Source organism: Hipposideros armiger, unplaced genomic scaffold (genome assembly GCF_001890085.2).
Source record: "Hipposideros armiger isolate ML-2016 unplaced genomic scaffold, ASM189008v1 scaffold_534, whole genome shotgun sequence".
Taxonomy (NCBI): domain Eukaryota; kingdom Metazoa; phylum Chordata; class Mammalia; order Chiroptera; family Hipposideridae; genus Hipposideros; species Hipposideros armiger.
The window spans coordinates 960,589-976,368 of record NW_017731884.1 but is presented as its reverse complement, the minus strand read 5'-3'; the positions used below and the strand labels follow the sequence as shown (position 1 = coordinate 976,368).

General features: G+C 34.4%; 1 protein-coding gene and 1 pseudogene across 1 annotated transcript in view; one reads left to right on the top strand and one right to left on the bottom strand.

Annotated features, from left to right (window-relative positions):
• Window positions 1–15,780, top strand: part of GPC5 (glypican 5) — a 1,048,823-nt gene that overhangs the window by 117,258 nt on the left and 915,785 nt on the right. The window lies entirely within an intron of this gene.
• On the bottom strand, window positions 13,728–15,102 carry LOC109396689 (5'-nucleotidase domain-containing protein 1 pseudogene; annotated as a pseudogene).

Here is a 15,780-nt window from a genome sequence, read left to right as displayed (position 1 = left end):
AGTATTACAGATATGTATAAGGTCTGTCAATTAGGATCACAAACTCACCACCATGTGCTTACATTGGCAGCACTGTACGAACAGCTCAGTAAGGTTTTATAACCTCGGTCTATCAATGTCTCACAGCTGTGTGCATGTCGACATGTGGCGGTGTTTTGCTGAGTAGCATTCATTATTATTGTTGTGTGTTTTTATGTGCTGTCGTGAGAATGTCTGAGCTTGAATTAGAGCAACAGACAAATATTGAATTTCTTGTGAAACTTGGCAAGAGTGAAAGTGAAATCAGAGACATGTTAATCCAAGTTTATGGAGATAATGCCATGAAGAAAATGGCGGTGTACAAATATATTAAATGTTTTTCTGAGGAGAGGGAATGCATCACTGATGAAGAGAAGTCAGGGCAGCCAGTAACAAGCAGAACTGACAAAAACATTGCAAAAATTGGTCAAATTGTGCGTCAAAATCATCAGCTGACTATGAGAAGCATAGCGGACCAAGTAAACATTGATAGAGAAATGGTTAGGAAAATCTTAACTGAAAATCTTGGCAAGAGAAAGGTGTGTGCAGAAATGGTCCCAAAGGAGCTCACCGATGAACATAAGCAAAGGAGAGTCGAAGTTTGCCAAGACCTTTCGGAGAGGCAGGATGATGTTTTGGGCTGTGTTATCACTGGTGATGAAACATGGGTGTACCAATACGACCCTGAAACAAAGTGTCAAAGTGCACAATGGAAGTCAGTCAGCCAATTCTCCATGAACAAAAAAGTTCTGTCAGTCCAAATCAAGAGTCAAAACGATGTTGCTCACCTTTTTTGATATCAGAGGGATTCTTCATTATGCATTTGTACCAACTGGACAAACAGTAACCAAGTTTACTGTTTGGAAGTGCTGAAAAGGCTGCCTGAAAAAGTTAGACAACTTGAACTTTTCACCAACAATTCATGGCTCTTGTATCACAACAATGCACCAGCTCACATGGCACTGTCTGTAAGGTAGTTTTTAGCCAGTAAACAAATAACTGTATTGGCACACATCCCTACTCATGTCTTCAGCCCCCCATTGGCTTCTTTCTTTACCCAAAGATAAAAGAAATATTGAAAGAAATTTTTGATGTCATTTTGATCAAGGGTATTATGACAACAGCTCTGATGGCCATTCCAGAAAAAGAGTTCCAAAATTGTTTTGAAGGGTGGACTAGGTGCTGGCATCAGTGCATCGCTTCCCAAGGGGAGTACTTCAAAGGTTACCGTAGTGATATTCAGCAATGAGGTATGTAGCACTTTTCTAAGATGAGTTCACAAACCTAATTGTCAGACCTCGTATTTCACATATAGCTTCACCTAGATCTAAATTTTATACAGAGGACCTTGTAAGTCCCATTTACTTTATCTTCTATTTTAATGGTTTCCACTTGTCTCCAAACCATTTTCTGCAAAGCCTGCTTCCCCTCACTACTCTAAAGTGGTAAGTATCTCATTTATCAAGTGTTCAGAAATAAATGTGTTTCTGAGCTTTTTATTACTTTTCATTGGTCCAAATGTCTATCCTTGTGTCAATACTGTAGTTTCTTAATTTGTAGATTTTATAATAAGTGTGCATGTCTGGTTGAGCTTTGTTGTTCTTTAAGAGTATATTGATGCTTATAACTCCTTAATATATTTTAAAAACAGCTTGTCAAATTCTGCCAAATTTATTGGGGTTTTGTTGAGATTACATTGTGTTCACCTCCTAACAATATTTCAAGTTTCAGACAATGATCATGGTATACATCTTGGCTGATTAACCCCTTTAAATTTTTTTAGTGTTTCTCAGTAAAATTTTATAATTTTTTCAGATGGTGTCTTACACATATATTTCTGTGTTATTCCCAGGATATCTAAATTGATATTGATTGATGCTATTATAACTTATTAAAATGTTTTTCTTACTGTTACTGGTAAATAGGAATATAATTTAGTTTTTATGTCAATTTTATATCCAACAACCTTGTAGAACTCCTTAATTAATTCTATAAATGTGCCTATAAGTTCTTTTGTTTGTAATAGTATTATCTGGGAAAAGGTCATTTTTTCCTTCCTTCTTAATCCTGATAAATTTTATTTATGTTTCTTGCCTTGATGCATTACCTAAAACTTTCTTCAGTGTTAGGTAAAAGTAGAGATTCTGGTCCTTCTTGTCTTGATTCCAAAATCAAAGTGATATTTTTAGCTGTTCATCAATAAATGTGAGGTTTTCTGTATATTTTATATATCTTATATCAGATAAAGAGAGTTCCTTTCTATTCTTAGTTTGCTAAGAATTTTTATAATGAATGGATGTTGATGTATCAAAATGAATTTTCTTAATGTATTATGATGCTCATGTGATTTCTTCTTACCTCTTTATATGATTAATTATACTTTTTGATTAATGTGAACTAATCTTTATTCCTAGACTAAATCCAACTTAGCTATTACATATGATCTTTTTTCTACAATGCTGAAATCAATTTGTTAATGTGTTTATGGGATTTTTGCATTCGTGATTATGAATGGAGACTGGTCTGAGGAGTTTAGATATGCAAAAAAAAGGAACTAAAGTAAAAATCCAGGTGCAATTTGTCATATACCTGAAAAATAGAGAATATGTTAATTTACTTGTGAAATTCTCTATTTTTTCCTAGTAAGTCTTTTACATGGGATTTTAATACTACTTGGTAATTCTAGATTAATATAACTTGACTCACTGGCAGTATTCACCAACTATGTTCAAGTGTAAAGTTTAATGCTTTTTTTTTAATCTCACCCAACACTTGTTTCTATTCTATGTGCATGGCTTCAGAGAGAGGAAAGTGAAGCAAATTAAATTCTATCCTCCCTCACTCCTCCAAAAACCAAAGAATCGGTTCAAATTTAGTGGCATACAAGTTTCATTGTCTGTCCATCTTTTCCTGACAAATGAATCAAGGACTCAAGTGCTATCAAACAGCTCGGGTTGATGATTGATAGTTTGTAGCTGACCGTGACATGAATGACTTCAACCTTGTGGTGTCTGGAGATGACATACTTGCTCTTTATTTGTGATTTGAGAAAGACATCTGTGAAATTCCACCCTGTGTCCCACCATTCAGTTACACTTATGCTCTGCAATATGAACGAAGCTCTGTCAGAGAATTAATTTTCTCCAAGAAACTTTAAAAGCACAAAATAAATATAAGATGAAGCCTTCCCCTTAAGAATATAAAAAATGTGTTGAAGATAAATGCTAACTATATAAAATGTATTTAACATGGTGTAAAATAGCATGCGATCTCTTTCCAAAATAGACAATATGGCAAACAAATATTTTATTAGAGTTCAGAGAAGTGAAAGATTTGTTATGTGATAGGGTTTGAATGGGGACTTGTTGGATTTGTTTGAGAAGACAGATATAAGATGACAGAAGTGGAGGGTATAGCATAAATAATCCCTTCTTTCCTCTCATTGTAAATTTTATGAACCTTCAAAGGAAGAGTATATGTAATAACAAACATATTGAGTGATTGCCATTGTCTCAGCCCTGTTCTAGCCAGTACATGTGTTATCTCATTTAATCCTTGGACTAACCCTGCAAGATAGAGCTGTTACAGATGAAGAAATAGAGAGATAGAGATCTCAGGGAAACATGCCAAGGGCCAGGCAAGTGCTCAGGGATGACAAATTGTTGATCCCAGGCATTTACCTCAAATGCTGATGCTCTGACTTGCTATGATATATTCCTTCTAAATGGTGATCATGAAAAAGAGAAAAGTTTGTTGCTGAAGGAGAATGAAAATAATAATCATAGGTATCTCCAACCTGGAATGTTCCCATACTCTAAAAATCACCTAATTCTGACCCTCAGACTAGGTAGCTCTCTCTCTATTATAAATTTCAAAAACTTCATATTATGATACATATAGTAAATCAAAGATCTTAATATTATTCACCTGTGCCTGTGACATTTTCTTTTCTTTTCTTTTTAAAGATTTTTATTGGGGAATTGGGGGGATGGAAACAGTGCTGGGGAATTGGGGGAAGGGGAACAGACAAGTTGCTGTCGTTTTGTTCTTCAGTCTAGTTGTGGAGGACGCTGCTTCACTGGCCCAAGTTGGCACCATCATTGTGCTCTTTCTGGGCGAGGCAGATCAGTCGCTGGCTTATGGACGGCTGCTCACTGTGGCTGCTGGCCGCTCGCGCTGGCTGCTGGCTACATAAGGTAGCCCATGGCAACCCACTGCCACAGGGGACTGCAGCCTACGCCGTCACCAGCAACTCATGGCAACCCAGCTCCAGGTTGAGCTGTTGTTCAGCATCTTAGCTGTGGAGGGTAGTGTCACTGGCCTTCATATGTGGGATCCGAACCAGGGCCCTCTGGTGTCCCAAGCCAGTTCTTAACCATCGTGCCACTGGGCCAGCACTGTGACATTTTCTTAGACTCATCAACTATTAACGCATCATAGAACCATTTATCGAAACCAGAATGAAATTTCTTAAAATTTTAGTTTCTGACATCTAGTAAACCAGCATAGAGATTGGAGTCAGTATTGTAAGGGGATGATGGAAGACAACTAAGAAGAAAAGGCATGAAACAAGAAACTGTGTTGATGGAAGTAGCACTTAACACAGGTTGTATATCGCTGAATTATGGAAAAGTGGGAGCTAAGAAGTGAGTTCAATGAACCAGTACTTTCAGTGTATGTTGTCAAACATATGTTGTGCCACTATCCCCCAAACTAGCAATGCATGGAAAAGAACTATCATGTAAATATCTATAGACTTAGAGGTTCACTCACATTAGCATGTACTTGCATGTAAGAATTACATGGTACACGAAATATGTCCTTTTTGTTTGCTTAATGCTCCACAGATATGAATTGCAACTCAAAAGACCCCAGATAACCAATCCTAAATTAGAGTACAATAACAAAAGTGTGTAAGAAATTAAATGGATGATTTTTCTTCAACTTGGTGAAATAACTGTTATGGAATATCTTTAGATCTTAAAGGCATAGCTGAGACAAAAAGTAGTTTCTTCTTATTCCTGATCCACAATGTACCATCTTTGTGTCTCTTTCTGTAAGTTGAGATGGACATTTTATTTTGAATCATAATCTCTTATTAATTTACTTAAAATGGTGGTTCAGATGTAGAAAATATCATAAGTTGCATAAAACTAATTTGTAGTGTAAAAGAGTGTGTACTTTTGAGTAGAATCCAATGTCAGAATCACCCTTTGTCCATTATCATTATATGTTACTGGGTCCTTACTCCCTTATTTGATCACTGTTTCATTTCTGTTTAATCAGTCCTTTCAGTATTTCCATAACTGATGTTTATACTCTTGCATACAGTACCTTACATTAATCATTATATTTAGAAGAACATTTTTCTAATAGTTCAACTTTTTGAAATATTGATACGGTGTTGTATGTTCTGCAGTGTTCTAGCTGAGACCATTCCTCAGGACTTCTTGGAATTGTAGGCTAGTACAGAGCATTAGCTAGTGAAACAGTAATCCTATATGATTTAATAAAACCAATGCACTTAAAACCTTCAGGGAAGAGATAAGATGGTATAAGTCTAATTCACTCTTGTCACTGCCTAAAACAATAGAGGATGTGATTATGTGCTATGTGAAAGGTTTTTGAGGATCATGAAACTACATTATGGAACTGGTCCAATAAAAATGAAATAAATGGCTACAGAGAAGGACAGAAAGATCAAGTTATAATTGAATGATGTTGGCATGAAATTTTGAAGGAAGTAAATTAGGACATTAAGTTGAGGGGCTTAGAAAGAGAGAGACTGAGGAAATGAAGTGGAGAAAGCATCTAAACACCAGACAATGTTTTAATAAGAGATTTATAAGACTCAGTACTCACTGTAGCTCATAGTAGTCCAATTTGGTAACATGGGGACCTGAAAAGTATTAAGCAGATTAAGGTTCTAGCAGTGACTGAGACACTCAATAGTTTATGATGATGGATGAGTTACTTTAAGTTTTCCAAACTTTTGTATCCATATCTGTGAAAATAGAAGTCATATTTACAGAGTGTTGTAAAAATGAAATACAATAATGTATTTAAAAATGCCTGTATTGATGTTTGGTACATAGTACATCTCCACTAAATGTTCATTCCCTTTCTCCTTCCCATTTTGTATTATTGGAATTATTTATCCAGCTGTGCTAGATCAAGTTTGGCATAAATATATCATGAGACAGTTTTAAAAATTCTTTTGCAAGAAGATTAAATCCTTAGTATCTTGGAATAAAACTTGATTTAATAGTTATAAAATTTAGTATCTATTGAGCACTGTCTATGTATAGCAGATATTCTGCATGAGATATTACCACGTTTAATCCTCACAGCAATTTTATGTTATTGCTATCATCTTTTGTAATTTTGATCATTTACATAGGGAGTAGGTGATGAGACAGGACTGAAAACCAAAGTTGTCTGATTCTGAAGCCCCTGACCTTAACCCCTAAGTTATGCTGCTTAATTGGTACTCATTGATGGTTTTAACATTTTCAAATTACATGTTTAAGATGTATTTGTTTGAAGGTGGGGTGGTGATTAGAATGAATAGCAATAGAGTGTGACATGACTGCAATTGATTTTTACTCTGTTTCTAGCTTTTTCAACTTGCCCAAGCAACATAGCTCAGCCTCCGTTATTGCAATGTAAAATGGGATAAACATGCTTATCTCCATATTATTTTTAGAATTAAATTAAATTATATGCCTGTGTGTGGTGTTGAAGCACATGTGTATGTATGGTATATAGCATAGCACTATTCCTGGCAGAGTAAGAAAAAGAGCTGCCAGCTTTTATAGATTGAAAATATTTGAATCATAATGCCTTATGATGACTGAAATAAAAAATGAACCACTTGGTTCCAATTCCAGTAATAGCAGCAAAGCTGGAACAAAAAATTATAAACTCTAGGGGAAATATAAAAGCAACTATTTGAATGCACAGGAAAATTATCAAAAGAAAGCAGAGACAGGCAGGGATTTGGCCCTTAAAGGAAGAGGATTGTGCTGGGTGAGATTCATATGTATAAGGTTTTTAGTCAGAGGGCACCTCCCAGGACTCAAGCTTGAAGCCCAGCCAGAAGCGACGGTCTTCACTGGCTTGAAGAATCAAATGATGAGGTTTGAGTCTACAAGAGAGGCTTGAAATTGAGAGGTGAATCTAATAAGCAAGGAAACCACAGAGGAAAGAAATGTGAAATCTGGATGTGAACTCTTATCAAGTCTTGGCTCATTCCTTAACTGTGTTTACATGAGACTCCAAACATCCCAGCGTCCCATATCAACTGGAAGGCTGAACGAAGGAGCAGTGTAGCGAGCTTCGTTGCTGTTTACCATAAGGGAAGCAGAGCTTGGAGTCAGTCTAGCCAAGTACACTGGTTGTCATAACTAAAAAACATAGTTTTTCAGAGGAAGATAACAGAACCCAGCATTTATAACATATTCCCAAAGTTCAGGTTAGTATACAAAATTAATATACATGCAAAGAAATATGAGAAATAGGACATAGATTCAAGAGAGAAGATAGGTAGTATTAAACAAGTCATAAACTGGAGATGTTCACATGTTGCAATTAGCAGAGAATGACTTTGAAGTAGTCATATTAAATATGTTCACACAAAATAAGTTGATATTGAGAGAACAGATATGAAATATCAATATCTATGCATCAAGAATAACAAATGGGAATTATAGAATTTAAAAATAAAACATCTGAAATTAAACATTTAATAGAACGTTTTTAATAATATCTGAGAAATGTTTAGAAAGAGTAAGTACATTTAAATTCAAATCCATAGCATTGATCCTAACTGAAGAAAAGAGAGTGATTTAAAAAATCCAGTTCAGATAACATATAATAAAATGTCATTTTATTAACAACAACAAAAGCAACAAACAGAAACCAGGGACATGTGGCACAGATGCTGCATATGTAAATTGAGATGCAGAAGAAGAGGAAAAAAATATGATGCAGAAAACCTATGTAAAGAAATAAAAGACAAAGATTTCTGAATGTGGTGAAAAACAAACAACTTAAAGAACAAATTATATCAGCAAACTCAAAGCATAATATAAATCAACATAAAAGACCTAAATGTATCAGAGGAAAACTTTCAAAAACTGAAGCGGAATAGAAAAACTTGAAAGCAACTAGATAAAAAAGATGCATTACATACTGGATAATGATAACTACTTTTCTTCAGAAACAATATAAGACAAAAGATAATGGAAAGATATTTTAAAGTACTATAAGAAAAATTATATCTGTCTACCAACAATTCTATCTGAATAATTGGAGAAAAATACTATGTCTATGGATTGGAACACTCAATATTGTTAAGATGTTCATTCTCCCCCAAATTAATATTGGGTTGTCAGAAAAGTCATGATGTATTTTGTCTATGTTTTTGAAAAGTCATTTATTTAAATATATTCAGTGCAATACCAATTAAAACTTCTATCAACAGCCTGTGTTATAGAAATGAAAATTTATTAAAAAATCTACATGGAAGTATAAAGTACATAGAATAATCAAAGCAATATTAAAAATGATGCAGTGATTACAAGACTTAACACCATCTGACATCAAAATTTAAACTAAAGCTACAGTATTCAAGACAGTATGAAACTGACATTAGAATAAACAATTAGATCACTGAAATGAAAGACTAAGTTCAATAAAATTTCAACAAAATTGCCAAAGCAATTCAGTTGGTAAAGGAAAGCATTGACAGCAAATAGTTTTAAAACACCATTCAATTGAATGTGTATTTGTGCATATGTGTATGTGTGTCACACCATACACCAAAATCAATTCATGATGGATTATAGACTTAAACATAACCTGCAATCTATAGAGCTTTTAAAAGAGTACAAAGTATATCTTCTTGACTTAGAGTACAGAAATCAGCCATAACGTTAAAAATGCTATTAAAATTTGCTATATGCAAAAATGCTATTAAAAATTTTAAAATTACATCTTAAGTAAATGTATGTTCATAAAAAAAACACTTATAAAGTAAGCGCAAAGCCATGGACTGGAATTAAATATGTATAGAAACTGTTGCTTAAAGGTCTTTCATCTAGAATATAAGGAACTTCTAAAAAATTGATAATTAAAAAAGATAATCCAACAGAATGTGTAAAAGACTTGAATAGACACTTAGTTCACAAAGGAAGATAAGTGAATGGTCAATTAACACATAAAAATTGCTCAAAATTATTAGTCATCTGGAAAATTTAAATCAAAACCATAATGAGATACCATTTCACACACATCAGAATGTCAAAAATTAAAATACTTATCAAATCAATTGTTTCTGTGCATGTGGAGTAACTCATACGTTCTGACTGAGGTTTAGAATAGTATAATTATTCTGATTACAAAGTGATTTCGATATATTCTCATAGAGTTATTCATACTCCTTATCATTCACTTGGCAATTATACCATTAGTTATTTACCCATGGTAAATGAAAATCTATCTCTATACAAAAACGTGTTCATAAATATTCACAGTATTATTATTTTAAAAACCTAAAAATGGAAAACTACAAATATTCATTAACAAAGGGTAGAAAGAAACAATAAACAGATTGTGTTATATTTATACAATGAATTCTGTATACCAATATAAGAAAACAAACCACTGATACATACAACATGGGTGAATCTCAAAAAACATTGTGCTGAGTGAAATTGAATATGACGAGGAGAACGTAAAGTATGATTCCATTTATACGAAGTGTTTAAACACGGGAATGTAATCAAATAGAAAAAAAACAGAACATTGGTATTTGGTGGATGGTTGGCAAGTAAACTTTCAGGGGTGATGGTAATGTTGTATATGTTAATAGGAGTACAGATTATGGGAGTATATGTTTGCCAAAACTCATTGGTACATAAAGATTTGTGCATTTTACTGTATGTAAGTACTTGCCCCTTATCCCCCAATTACTGTAAACAAATACTGAATGCAATTAGTAGATTTTGTTTTATTTTGTAGTGGAATATGTTAATCCTGAAACCATTTTCTGTTATTTTAGACTTGATTTAGAGAATAAATACATTGAGGATAATGGGAGCTAGTTCCCAACTGTTAGATATTGTAATACTAATATAAAAAAGAGAACACTAACATGAACTTTGTTGTGTTATAGTGGAATTCAAACTGTGAGTGTTCATGTTTTTTCAATATACTTTAGATAGATATACAGATATGTAGTGGATAGACACACACACACACACACAATTTCTAGCTTTGTTGAGAGTACCCAGCAGTAATATCACTTCAATAGCAATTACCATATCTGTTGCGCATATCCTGGTTTTTAAATATCATTCTTTAATTAATCAGGGTTCCTTAGAGAAATGAAGGTCTCAGGGTCTAGACAGGGAAAGTGCTAACTAGAAAGTAAAGAATTTCTCAAAGAATAATGAGGACATGTTAAAAGCACCCAAGATCCATTTTGAAGAGGCTCCAAATAAACAAATCTAGTACAATTAGAGTATTATAAACAAATAAGAATAATAAAAAATCAAATCTATTTAATAAAATGGGAATCCATGAGTTCAAACTGATATAAATGAATGAATGAATGAATGAATAATCAAAAATATGGGAGAGAAGGAATAGCTCTTCCCTTCAATAGAATGAACAAATATACAGAGAATGAAAAGGTTAGAAAACCACTATTGTAGGTATCATAGTAATAATTGATTGAGCCAGGAATTTTCAATTTGTGCTACAACTAGCAAGTAAAATTTTGATGAGGAGCATTATATTGTCATAGTGTCAAAAAACTTATTAATTACAAAAGAAGCATGTATGAGGTGTGACAAATAAGTTCATGAACTTTGTTGCAACGATGTTGCTAATCTTTTTTATCAGAGGGATTATTCACTATGCATTTGTACCAACTGGACAGTTAACCAAGTTTACTATTTGGAAGTGCTGAAAAAGCTGCATAAAAAAGTTAGACGACCTGAACTTTTCGCCAACAATTCATGGCTCTTGCATCATGGCAATGCACCAGCTTACACAGCACTGTCTGTGAGGGAGTTTTTAGCCAGTAAACAAATAACTGTATTGGAACACCCTCCTTACTCACCTGATCTGGCCTCCAGTGACTTCTTTCTTTACCCAAAGATAAAGGAAATATTGAAAGTAAGACATTTTGATGACATTCAGAACATCAAGGGTAATATGACAACAGCTCTGATGGCCATTCCAGAAAAAAAGAGTTCGAAAATTGCTTTGAAGAGTGGACTAGATGCTGGCTTTGGTGCATAGCTTCCCAAGGGGAGTACTTCAAAGGTGACCATAGTGATTGATATTCAGCAATGAGGTCTGTAGCACTTTTTCTAGGATGAGTTCGCAAACTTAATTGTCTGACCTCTTATGATTTCATAGTGGATAAATCTAGTGTACAGTACCTCAATTCAATCATCAAAGTTATATGATCATTGATGGAATAAACTGATATCATGTGCTTCTTGGCATGATACCAAGGACACATATTACTTCTGTGGCGTTCTTACCAAAGGGACATAAAGTTACTCTGATAATGAGAAAATAACAGTTAAACTCAACTTGAAGGGAATTCTACAAAAGAAGTGACTGTACTCTTCAAAAATGTCAAGGGGAAGAATGACAAAAGCTGAGAAACACATGCTTTCAGACTAAAATGGGCTAAAAAAGATATGGTAAATAATGCAGGATCCTGGATTTGATCCTGGACTTGGGGAAAATAACAAACAAACAAAACATAAATCATCGGTATAGAAATATATTAATATTAAATTTCCTGGTTTTGGTCATTGTTGTATGGTTAAATAAGAGAATTCCCTTGTTCTTGGGTTATATGTGCTGAAGTGTGTGTGTGTATGTGGGAGAGAGAATGAGAATGATGAATTAAATAGAGCAGAATCAATTAATTAGTGAATCTTGTTAAAAGGTATAGTAGAGTCTTTGTATCATTTTTGCAAATTTTCTGTAAATTTGAAATAATATCAAAAGAAACAGTTAAAAAATAAAACTGCACATCTAACTTTTTCCATTACTATTTACATCCTATTGGTTCTGTATCTCTGGAGAACCCTGACTAATTAATTCAAAAAATTCGAGTAAAGGTATACCTCCTTAGAAAATAAAGAAATTCTATTAAATTAATTAAAGAGGAAATTAGCTAAAATCTTTTATAACAGAGGAAGTGAAAGACTTTGATCGTAAATGTTTTAGAACCACAACTCTCAGGGCCTCAAGCAAACCATTTACTAATGTCTTAACCTACCATGGTTATACTGTTTTGTAGTTTATTTAAAGATTAAAACAAATGCAATTGAAGTGGTGGTGGGTGAGTAGTGAGGGGGGAAGCCAGATGAAAGGAAATACTAATTGCTAAGAATATATTTAAATATTGAATGTTACTGTGTGCTCAGTAGAAAAATATTAATAGTAAATACTCTTTTAATGTTGTAATTAGAAAACATTGAATAGTGATATTATTTATGAGGTTGACAATAAAATTGATATTGATATTATTATATAGGAGATTGATATAATAATTACATTTTTATTATTACAATAACATACAAGAAATCATTTGTCAGGAAATCATTTTTTATACAATTGATGTGTATTCTTTTTTGTTTTCTTTTTTTTTTTTTTACTAAGGAATAAGATTTTATTGGGTAATGTTTAGTTTTGGAGGGCTACAATTCATTGCATTATGTAATATTTTTTTCACCACAACCTATTTTTGTTCCATTAAGAATACATGCTTTAAAATGAATGAAAATGAATTAATCAGCCTTTAACATTCTTAGCGGGGAGGAGGAATCCTAATAGGTAACATTGGAGGTTGAACTAGTTGGCTTCTGGTATCATCTTTGTCCCATATTTGTTGTGTAGTCTTAGAAGAAATCATGTCTTTTTTATTTCTTTGTTTTAAAAACATGAGAATAGCATAAAGCCTGATAGATTGGAAAAATCATTTAATCTCACTGGATTAGTCAGTGTTCTTGGGTATGAATTGAAAAAGCTGGTGTAGATCAGTTGTTTTTTATTCTGGTTGCATTTTCCAGGGGATATAAAAGATGTCAATGCTTACCTATATCCCCAGACCAATTCAGCCAGTCTCTGGAGGTTATGGTGTAGCCAGTGGTTCTCAAACTTAATGTGAATCATACTGTCATTAAGCACAGATTCCTGGGCCCCATATCCAGAGTTTCTAAGTATGTAGGTCTGGGGTGGGACCTGCAAATTTGAATTTCTATGAAATTCTCAGGTGATGTTATGCTGGTGGTTTGGGACCACACTTTTTGAGACCCACTGGTTTAGACACAGGTGTAAATGTGTGTGTGTGTGTGTGTGTGTGTGTGTGTGTGTGTCTGTGTGTATCCAGGTAAATTCTAATCTCAGAACTATTGGTATGCAAAATATTAATAAGGTTCTTTTCAGTTCTAAGATACTGAGACTTTAATATAATGAGAGTTGTTGGGTATCAAGATGATCTATACGGAAAGGTGACTTACGGAAAAACATATCAATTTTTATGGTCGATTTTCATTAAGAATTTGTTTCTGTAAAGCATTTTACAATTTTTTTAATTAAGATTTTTACAATACGTTTAACATTTTTACATTTTGCTGCATATATGGATCTTCACTTCGTTTTTCAGTAAAGAAAAATTATTTGTTTGTCAGTGTTTTTTCATCATTTGATAAAGCCAATGTGGGGTTTGGATAGTAGCCAGCCATTTTTGAATTGTTGGAAGAGAATCTTATAAACTTGTAGTCCAGGGTGGTAATTCTGCTGTTGCTTCAATACTTGGAATTGCAATAGTACTGTAAGGTACTGATTCTCTTACAAGACCACGTATAAACCAAGGAGCCTTTTATGTTTTTCAGTCCCGAAATGGAATCAATAAAAAACGAGTCCCATTTTTTAGATAATGAATTTAGAGGCTTTGCCTTCTGTCCTTCATATTTTCCTTTCTTCTCTAGAGGCCCTGATTCTTCAGACTTCCCGTTTCTGTCCCCTCTGAGCCCTTCCAGGATGAGGACTCTCTCCAAATTACTATAATCACAGGCTGGGAAAATAGCTGAATGCATGCTGTCACCAAAGTAAACAACCTTGGGGTCACGCTTGCCAATCATTTTCTTTAGAAGTTCATAAAGGTGAACAGCATTCCCTTGGGAAGACCACCCAGGTTTATCCAGAGATGGCAGAGCCTCCTGCTCCTTGTCATTCTCCAGTGTCTGGAAAGGTCTCTGACTTGGTAAATGGGAGAAGAAACCAGGCTTCAGTGCATTTATAATCACAATGTCAGAAAGATATGCAAAATCATTTCCAAGGATGTGTTTGCAGAGAAGTCTACAGCAACCACTGTGAGAACTGGTGATTAAGAAAAGAATTTTCCCAGCATTCTTTAGCTGCAAAGCTTTTTTTTTTTTTTTTTTTTACAGATTCGTTACAACTGGATCTCTATTTCTGGAAAATGTATTCCACAATTTTCCTTAAAAACCTACATTCTATAGTTGTGTTATGTACCAGCCAACTATATCCTTCCAAAAATCAAATGCTTTCTGACCATTGTTCTGCTTTGTTAAAGAGTCCACCACTCTGACACACAAAAGAGCTCCTGGCAGGTCAAAGCACTTATCATACAAATAATATTTTCCTGATCAGCAAGCCATTCCAATATCCGACGTAAAGTATTTCCGCTCCTTCCTGCCAAACTCCTCGGCCACCTCCTTGGGAGCCATCGTCTGTGCCGTGGGTTGCTCTGAGAACGGTGCCAATATCTGCACGTTTAATGATGTTCCCCTCTTCCTGATCCAGTGCCAAGCCCTTGCAACAGAATTTCCAATGTTCTGGAGTCACAGTGAGCAATCCCTTGTCATATCCTTCCTCCTTGACCAGGAACTGGGCAAAGCTACACAACTTTTATAAATGAGCGGCGGGGAAGGGGCCGGGGCGCTCTTGAGCAGGTTGTAGTGCCACAGTGTGGTCCAGGTGGGAGCCAACCATGTCACAGGCCGGCAGGGAGAGGTGCTGAGCCATGGCTGTGCTAGGAAAGCTGGCAAGAGCCTCGCCATTCATTTTCCTTTAAATTTTTCAGTTTTCATTCCCTAATGATTTACATTAAATTTATGAATACGTTTTAACTCTGCAGTGCAGAACATTTTCTTGCTGTGTTTCTAAAACAGGGATATGCATTTATATTTAGTGTCACTGCAGATTTACTTCTGGTCACATATACAAACATACCTATTCTCCCAAAAATATAGCCCTTAATATTACTATCAGTTTCAACTATATACTGAGTGATTCACAGATTTGTTCATTTTGATATGACAAATACATTTTATGAAAACATGAGGGTTCTTTAATCATGAATTTATTTTACAACATAAATATTAGTTTACTCTTACGGTAAATTTCAATGCACTTTTAAATGTCGCCTGCTATGTATTTTGAGGTTTAGAATAGACTCTTTTTGGGGGTGGTGGGGTGGCTCAGTTGGTTAGAGCACAAGCTCTGAACAATAAGGTTGCTGGTTCGATTCCCACATGGGCCAATGAGCTGTGCCCTCTGCAACTAGATTGAGAACAACGACTTGACTTGAAGCCAATGGGTCCTGGAAAAAACACACTGGTCCCCAATAAAGTTAAAAAAAAGAAGAATAGACCCTTGTTCATATTAGCTACTATATTTACATTCACATTCTTTAGAATTCTT